Source organism: Cebus imitator, unplaced genomic scaffold (genome assembly GCF_001604975.1).
Source record: "Cebus imitator isolate Cc_AM_T3 unplaced genomic scaffold, Cebus_imitator-1.0 Scaffold360, whole genome shotgun sequence".
In the NCBI taxonomy this organism is placed as follows: domain Eukaryota; kingdom Metazoa; phylum Chordata; class Mammalia; order Primates; family Cebidae; genus Cebus; species Cebus imitator.
This window is the reverse complement of record NW_016107675.1, coordinates 1626111-1634113: the sequence shown is the minus strand read 5'-3', so window position 1 is coordinate 1634113 and position 8003 is coordinate 1626111.

Sequence of the window (8003 nt, the reverse complement as noted above, 5' to 3'; positions counted from 1 at the left end):
CAAGTCCTTAGACAAAGATCTGGGAAATATAGCCTGGGTATTGATGGGCAGAGAGATGATGAGTACCCATTGTGGCCTTAACACCAGCTGCAGTGGGAATGGATGTAGTTGGCCAGCTAACCTGCCTTCATATAAGATTTTGTAGGAAAAGAGACCAACTAGAAGCTTTTTCAAGATGGATGGGAATCACAATGAGGGGCTAAGGTCAATACTATTGTGTATTGTCTAGAATCCACTTTAGAATGGATCAACCATTGCCCCAACTACAGGGAGTATTGCCTCAGATGGTTAAAGGTTATCTCCTTGTCCAGGAATTAACCTTGGCCCAGAAAGCTGTCTTACCTAATGGGGTAGCCTGTGACCAATGACAAGCCAATGGGATGGGCATACAAAGCTCCTGCCCTCTTGTCTCAACTGGGAGAATTCTAAAGGACCTTCTAGATCCAGGTTGACAAATAGGTAATCTGAAGACTTCTGCATCAGAACTCAATTTCTGCATTGCCTGTTTTTGCTTTCCTCGCCTGTCATTTCCTTACCCATGATTATGACATGGTAATAGGACTTAGGTGTTTTTCCAAAGGTGACTTCCCATGAAACTTTCCTTGCACAAATCCAAGCATTTCCAGGTCAATTTCCTATGAATGTGGCCTGCAGCTAGTATACCTAAGGTAGAAACTGGTTCTATAAGGAGCATAGGTGCCTCAGGGACTGAGGAAGAACCAGTGTGAAGACAGACATATATGAGTCTCATTCTGAGCTTTGGTTTTAAACCACATACCCTTGTTCGCAGAGCTAGGCTGATGAAGCTCTCTTTCTCTGAGACATTGACTGTCTTACTCCAGGGATTACCACAGGCAAGACAAGACAGAACCTGTGTAAGAAAATTTGAGAACAATGTGAGGACAAGATCTCATAGAAAAGACAGACACTGGGAACAATGTGAGGGCTTTTGACTCCAGGTCAGAGGCAGATTTTCAGGTTATGTCATTTGCAGTATATGTGTTGACTAGGAGTAACAAACATAAAGTCTGCAGCCTTGCACATCTTCTTTTATATTTCTCAGCCTCAGGAAATGGTAACAGAACTTACCAGGTAGTGCTATTGGAAAGGTTGGATGAAATGAGGCTTATAAAATAATTAGAAATATGCCTGCTATCTAGCATATGCTCAATGGATGTTTACTATTATTAGACGTGGGTGGTAAAGGTGATTTTTGCTAAGTTTCAGAGTATTGGGTAAAAGTTGATTCAATATTTTTTATTTGAAATCATATTTGTTTCTGAAGACTGGAAGTATGACTGAATTAATAGAGGGTCAGAGTCAATTAATGGAAGAAAAAGGAAACAGCAGAAAAGAATTTATAGGACTGACAAGACCCCCAAAGCACTCTTGTCCTTGCTTAAGAAGTTAATCCTTTTTACTTTATGAGGATAGTTATTCATTATTTTGTGTTGCATGCATGTAGATTTTTTCTTCCTGAATGCAAATGTGATGACTTACTAATCTTTATTTTCTATGCAGTCTTCTGCTCAATGTGGATGATTATGACTCAGTGATAGGATATAATATTGCCATTCCTGTTTCCAATTGTTCTAAGTCAGTTCTCTGCTTGAAAATCATCAGTGGTGTCAAGTACAGTTTGAGATTTGGTTTCCTTGGCCTGGTAATCAATGCCATCTGTAATCTGGTTCTGATCTAAATTTCTAAATTGATTTCCCACTTATTTTACACAACATCTAACAGAGTCAAACTAAACTATTTGTTGTTCTTTGTGCGTGTTCATTGATTTCTTTGGGTCCTCATTTTAACAGAGCTCTTGGTTTTCCTCCATGGGAAGTGGTTATTAGTCAATTTTTCCCTCACCCTTCCTGCTGGCCATTCATGAAATTATTCTGCTCCATTTAAATTAGTCTGGATGCTCAGACGGGTTGGTTCCCACCAGGGACAGATTGGTCTAAGAATATATATAGGCTCCCTGCCTGCCTGTGTGTGTCTGAGGACAGGGGTGGATAGTCCCCTGTACCAGGATGGATGCTGGCATGCTATGGATTAGGCCACTATGCTACATTGAGGCATGAACTCAGAGTCAGAATGAGGATTCTTCCATCTTTCTGATGTGAGTTTTCCTAAAGGAACATATGATGTAATCATATTGTAGATAACTACATGAACAAAACTAATATTTTGGATGTGGACTTAGTTACAAGAGAATATTGAATATATATACACATACATATATATATACACACACATTCATATATATTTTATTTTAGCAGACAGTGCTGGTATGGTATATAACAAATATAGTTTTATAAATACTATTTAATTTGAGTTAGGAAGTACATTCTGCAGCTTCTTAACAAGAGAAAGAATAGAATAAGTTATGAGTTCAAAATGTGTTTTCTTCCAGTCTTTAAGAACTATAATTCCATCTTACAAACTATCATTCAACTTCATTGAAATAATTGTGAAAAGGCTTATTGAAATATTATATTTGGATGTGATAATAAATATCTATTGTTTTTGTTTGTTTGTTTTGCTACGTGACATTTTTTCTGTTACTTGGGTCTGTATTAATTGCTATCAAGTCCTGTACCATGTTTTTTTACATTTATATATGCCCAGAAAATCTTGGAAATGTTGTTGAGAAAGCTGCTTTAATATGTTCAGAAGAAAAAAATCATAAAATCACAACACTAAATTTTTAATAAGAGAGAGCCTCCTACAGATATAAAAAAGACAGGTGTTCCAGGCACATGGATTAGAAAGACCTATTTAAACATAATTTTGATTTCATTTTGTTTGGAAAGATCTCAGAATAAAGGAAATAAAATCTGGTGATACATAAATGTGAAGAGCTAAAAATGGATTTGAAAAGAAACTGTACCAATTGAATTTAATCTAAGTGAAAACTAAAAAATGCTATAAATGCCAATATATTTTCTCACATGTGACGAAATGTTCGGGTATTTGGCGAATTGAATGTAAATAGTTTGGTGAATTGAAAGTAATAGTTTTGGTGAATTGGTGAATGTAAATATTTGGTAAATGGAATATAATGGTTTTCATTGGAATGACTGGTACCGTGGCAGATGACAAAAATTGGGAGGTAGAAGCATCCATGGATGTATTCTGGTTCAGCATTCTTAACTTGCACTCAGTCATGACCTATGGTGCAACTGACACCAGAGTTCAAGTCCTCTGTGTATTAGTTAGACGTATTTTCTGAGTCTTTTGAATTCATAAAATAATTTTGGTGACACAATAATAGGAAATCCTGAAAGGTGGCTTGTTTCTGCCCAGAAGTGACTCATGGAAACTATGAGCAGGGGATGAGTCAAGCTCTTGAGGTATTAGAGGCAGGACCAGACAATAGCCCAGTGGCAATTGTCCATCCTTGCCCCACGAGTCTCTTTCTTGGTTTTCTCCTTCACCTTTCTCCACAGATTGGCTTTGTCTTCTCCATCTCATATGAGAGCTATGCCATCACTATCTATGGCAGCACGTGGCTCTTCCAGCCCTGCCGTTCACCTCTACTGTCAGCTTTCATCCCTATAATGTACTCCAATGCCCCAAGTTAAGAGTTCAACAAGAAAAAGGGGGAATCTGACTGGCTCCTTTAGGTCAAGCATGTATTACAAGTCTAATCAGTTATGACAAAAATTGATGGGGCTTTATCTGCCTGTGGGGCTCACCTTTGGTGGGGAAAGTAGTGTTCTGTCCTAATTGGCTTTGTGTTGGTATAGCAGACTCCTCAAGACTGCATAATTTATTTAAAAGAGCTTTATCTAACTCACGGTTATGCAGGTTCAGAGGCATGGCCCTGGCTTCTGGCATGGGCTTTTTTTGCTGTGTCACAACATGGGAGAGAAGGCCAAAGGGGAGGTAGATGTATGTGAAAAGAAGAAAACTTGAGGAGTATTCCAGCTTTATAACCACCCCTTCTGGCAAGTACTAATCCAGTTCCATGAACTCATCCAGTCTTGTGAGAGTAAGAACAGCACTAAGCCATTCATGAGAGATCTACTGCATACCCAAACACCTCCCAGTAGGCTGCACCTCCCAACATGGCCACCTTGGGAATTGGATTTTAACGAGTTTTTTGGGACAAACAAACCACATCCAAACCATAACATATTTTCAAAAAGAGAAATATGGGCTGGGAAAACATCCCAGAAATTATTTTATACAACTCATTTTTTCATTCAACATGCACTTATCTAGGACCCAAATTGAGTGCCATGTTATAGGGGTGAACAGGAGGGTCAACATCCTTGGCTTCACTGAGATTGCATTCTAACTTATAAGGCCCCAAGAGGATGATGACTATGTTAACAGGTTACATTCTCTGTGATTTCCAGGAGTTTAGTATAGGAAGAACCCAAGTCTTTAAATCTAATAATTGAAGAGATTAAACATTCTTTATAATTTCCCATTTATGACATTACAAAATCAAATCTATCAACCCTTTTGACCCCTACTGAGTAGTATTCTAGGCACTTCATGGTATACAGAGGAAGCATAATATAGATCCTACTGACAAGGAGATTAAGCATTGCTAGGGCAATAATTTACACAGAGAACAACTACAGAGTTTAAACACATGTGATTAAGTTTATGCTAGGAGCCATAAATGCAAAAGACCCTTGGAGAAAACACAAATTTCTGTAGGCTGAGGTCACCAAGGAAAATCATAACAGGACATGCGAAGCTTTATCTGGGATTTGTATTTGGACAGAATTTCTATGTGAAAATAATTTTAAGTTAGATGCTTTATAATCTTTTCTAGTGAACCATGTAGAAATGGAATTTTTTTCTACTAGTACTAACTGGAAACACATTAATCATGAATAAAGGTGAACTATAAAGACCAAGATGAGAAATGGATGACAAATATAGCAGATGTAGGATAACAGCCGTTTGTGACACTTTAGTTCATTGAAGTTTCATCCGAAAGAGATTTACTTATGGATGCAGAAGGTTTACAAAAGGCAGTTGATGGAGAATACTGTCATGGGTCAGTTCTGAGTGGCCACTTATAAAGGAAGAAGTAAATATTATTTTCCCACTGGAACAGTTGACTATAGGACATGGGCATTAGACAGTATTAGAGTAAGATCCAGTAAGGCCAGTAGTATTTGGGGTTCTCCAGAGAAAATGTGCTGAGATCAAAGGTGTAAATAAAAGCAAATTTGGCACTAGGAATGCAGAATTCTTATTTGAAAACAACTCACATGTGATAATTCACTGGAAACCAAGTTTGTAAGAACTTATTTGGTCTTTGTAAAGCTTTGTTTAGTGAAAAGGTCAATTCTAGAAGCAAAGTAGGCACAAATCTCACCAAGGTGGAAGCAGACATTCTGATAATCTGACCATTCAGAACAGAACTGAGATTTTTTTTTTAATAAGAACTATCCTTATTTATGCCAAAATCTACTTGAAAATGTTTTATTTTTTATTCTTCTTTAAGTGAAGCTTAGAAGAAAAATGAAAAGTGAATTTAGTGTGGTTGTGAGAGGTTATTCTCCCTGCTCCTCACCTCCTCCACTTTCCTGATACTCACCACCATATGTAAGTCCTGGATTACCTGTGTATTATTTTTGCATTATATTATATAATTATAAATTTTGCTTTTATATTACTTAAAGACCAAACCTCAGACCCTGAAATTTTCTGCTTTCAATGCACTGAGGGATGTTTTTGAACAATGATTTGGATTGAAGAATTCTCAGTCAACTACCTTTTTCTTTTTCCAGGAAGAATGACTAGCCTCTTCCCAAAAGGAGTTGAAGAGCCTGCTCTATAGCCTCCCCAAGCAACGAGGCTCATAACAGTTTTTCTTGTTTTCCTTGTGGGCCTAAACTAATTTTAGGGTAAAATTGTACCCATGTATGTAATAAGAAGATACTGCTGCGGGAGAATAAGATTCAGAGTTAATGAAATCTGGGAGCACAGTTGACATACACAGACATTTTACAAAAGAACCACAAGATCACTGATATATGTGAAGTCTAGCCATGAGTATTGAGACAGCTTCCAATGGGCTTTGTCTTTGAAAGGTTTTTTGCTGAGAACCAATCTGAAGACACTAAAGTGTAGATTCCATTGGCAGAATAAGGGACCTTCCCTTTCCTTCCTGACAAAGCCTATAGATACCTGTTAGTGTATTGCAAAACATACACATCATGTATCAAATTTTAATGAGAAATGTGCTAAACACATAAGTCATGGCTATCTTTGAGTCAGGCTGAAACCAAACTAATTGTCCCATAGACTGTTCTTTGGGGTAAACATGGAAATTTACCCTTCTAGTCTTCAAAAACTTAAAACTTATGTTTATTTTTATGTTTATTTATTTATTTAATATGAGACAGAGTCTTGGTCTTTTGCCCAGGCTGAAGTGCAGTGGCACAATTTCAGCTCACAGCAAACTCTGTCTCCTGGGTTCAAGCGATTCTCCTGCCTCAGCTTTCTGAGTAGCTGGGATTACAGGCATGCACCACCACGCCCATCTAATTTTTATATTTTTAGCAGAGACAGGGTTTCATCATGTTGGCCAGCCTGGTCTTGAACTCCCACCTAGACCTCCCAAAGTGCTGGGATTACAGGTGTGATTATATGTGTTTAATCCGAATTCTTTCCTCAGAAAATGACCTCCAGGCCTCTCACGAAAGTATTAAAAAACTGAAACCAGGTCACTACACCAGATGTCAGACCCCTCATTCACCATGATTGCTTCTTTGCCACTCCCTACTTCCTGTTTCCTTACACGTTGTTACATTTCTCGCCTGCTATATAAATGAAATCCCACCTTCTCAGTGGCAGCACCTGATTAAAGCCTTCTTCCTTGGCAATACTTGGCATCTCAGTGATTGGCTTACTATGTGGCAAGCAGCAGCACTGAAATCGAACCCCTGATGTTTCAGTAACAAGGTCACCTTTTTAATAGTTTGATTGCCCACTCAGAAACCTAGTGAAATCTCTTCATTAAAGATTTCACAGGTAGGTTTTCAACTGAATAGTCTATCATTCCCTTTCCAAACACCATGCGCGCGCGCGTGCGCGCACACACATCCACAAACACACACACCCACACACACACACACACACAGACACATATACCACATATATATGCACATATCTCATAAAGGTGCACCACCCCACACGTGTACACAAGAACATATATTCTGTAATCATACTGATTTATATTTCAAAACTGAAATCTATTATGAAAGTCAGCATTTTTATGCATTAGGAAACCAGATAAAGCTCAAATTTTACAGTATCCCATAAGAATTACAAAATATTACTGAAAATCCTGGGAAAGACAGATTTCAGACCTAAGCCCAGTGTATCTCCCTTAGCCCTCTACACATGTAGCAATGCAAGTACACTACTTTCAATAGGCTCGTTTTCCATATGGAGCAGTGGTTTTGACCTCCCTCATTATTTCTTTCAGTAGAAGTTCTCTCAGTTGTTTTAATTGCCAATAACAATATGTCTTTCTCTTCCTCAAAAGACTTTTATTTCTTTCCTTTTGTCTAGAGAAAAAAGTTCCCCAAACTAAAATATCTTTAGTGATCTGGCCTATTTCACCTCTCTAGTTTCATTTCACACCTCTCTTTGTTGGCCACTTACATTTCCTGAGAATTTCAGGTGAAGGGTAGAGTCAATGGCCACTGAAGAATAATCAGTTTTATTATATATTGAAAATATATAATAAAAACAGTTATTTTATTGAATTTACTGAAATAGCTTGTGGAAAAATAACAAAGAAACTCCTAATAGCCCTTCAACTTTTGGTTCTTAGAATTGCTTAACTGTACATTGAACATGAACAAATAGAGCTATTTTGTTACCAAACACCAAGGGTTTGGTCTGGGTCCTGCTGCTTGTTGCACAGCCAGCCAGTCACTGAGAACAGGAGTATTGCCAGGGAAGAAGGTTTTAATTGGATGCTGCAGCCGAGGTGATGGGAATTCAGTTCAAACCATTTCCGCGAC